This window comes from Hippocampus comes, unplaced genomic scaffold (genome assembly GCF_001891065.2).
Source record: "Hippocampus comes isolate QL1 unplaced genomic scaffold, H_comes_QL1_v1.1 C16805356, whole genome shotgun sequence".
Taxonomy (NCBI): Eukaryota; Metazoa; Chordata; class Actinopteri; order Syngnathiformes; family Syngnathidae; genus Hippocampus; species Hippocampus comes.
Window position 1 is genome coordinate 1 of NW_017839272.1, and position 898 is coordinate 898.

Sequence of the window (898 nt, forward strand, 5' to 3'; positions counted from 1 at the left end):
TGACATGCCGCGTCCTCCCCGCAGGATGTGAAGCTGACCGCCAGTAACGACGACTACTACTTTGTCTTCGAAGACTTCCTCTACCAGGTATTTTCATTTGGACCTCGACTTCCTCCTCCTTGCTCAGGCGATTTCAACTCAAAATCCCCCTTCAGGTCTTGCTGTGTTTCTCGCGGGACGCCGCTGTCTTGGAGCACTTCAAGTACAACAGCGCCACGCCGCCCAAGTCTTACATCCAAGGTGAGCAAATGAGGCGAGCGCGCATCGTGAAGCAAGCGCGGGCTGGTGCAATCGTGTCCTTGCTGTCTGGCCCGCAGGCAAAGAAGGGGATGACGACTACGCCGTTTTCTATCCTCCCAACGGTGAGCGCCCATTTTGACCTTCCAAATGCCTTTCTCGAGGTCAAATTCAGTAGCCACGATAAAGAAGACATTGAAACATTTTTCCCACAGTTTAAAATAGAGTGCAACAATTTTGAAATATAATGTAATTGCAATTTTTTTCCTCAATATATTGCGATAATGATTTAGTATGAGATCATTTACTATATGTCTATTTTCTTGATTTTTATTGCTATAGTGTCAAGATGAGTTCAGTGCAGTCCCTGTGTTTACATATCACAGTTTCATTCAAACACAAAGAGTTGAAGTGGTGACGCCACAGATTTAGTTGCATTATCGTCGTCATTTGACTTTGAACTAACAGAATTGTGTCAACGCCACAGCAGTAATTTCAGGTTGTCGGAACATTTTTGTATCATAAACCTGATCCTGTTTATTATAATACGGATTCATTTCTTATTTGCAAAATTTGGTATCGGTGAGCACTCGGGAGTGAATCCTCGTACTGGTATCGGTCTGGAAAAAAATGTGCCTCATAGTTCTACCTAGTTTTTTTT

The 898-nt window shown here is 43.5% G+C and overlaps 1 long non-coding RNA gene across 1 annotated transcript; it reads left to right on the forward strand.

Moving 5' to 3' along the window:
* The first annotated feature begins 5 nt into the window (after positions 1–5).
* On the forward strand, positions 6–524 carry LOC109509199 (uncharacterized). Its single transcript, XR_002166897.1, has 3 exons — positions 6–87; positions 156–240; positions 318–524. It is a non-coding gene; the product is annotated as an uncharacterized LOC109509199 (long non-coding RNA).
* The last annotated feature ends 374 nt before the right edge of the window (positions 525–898 follow it).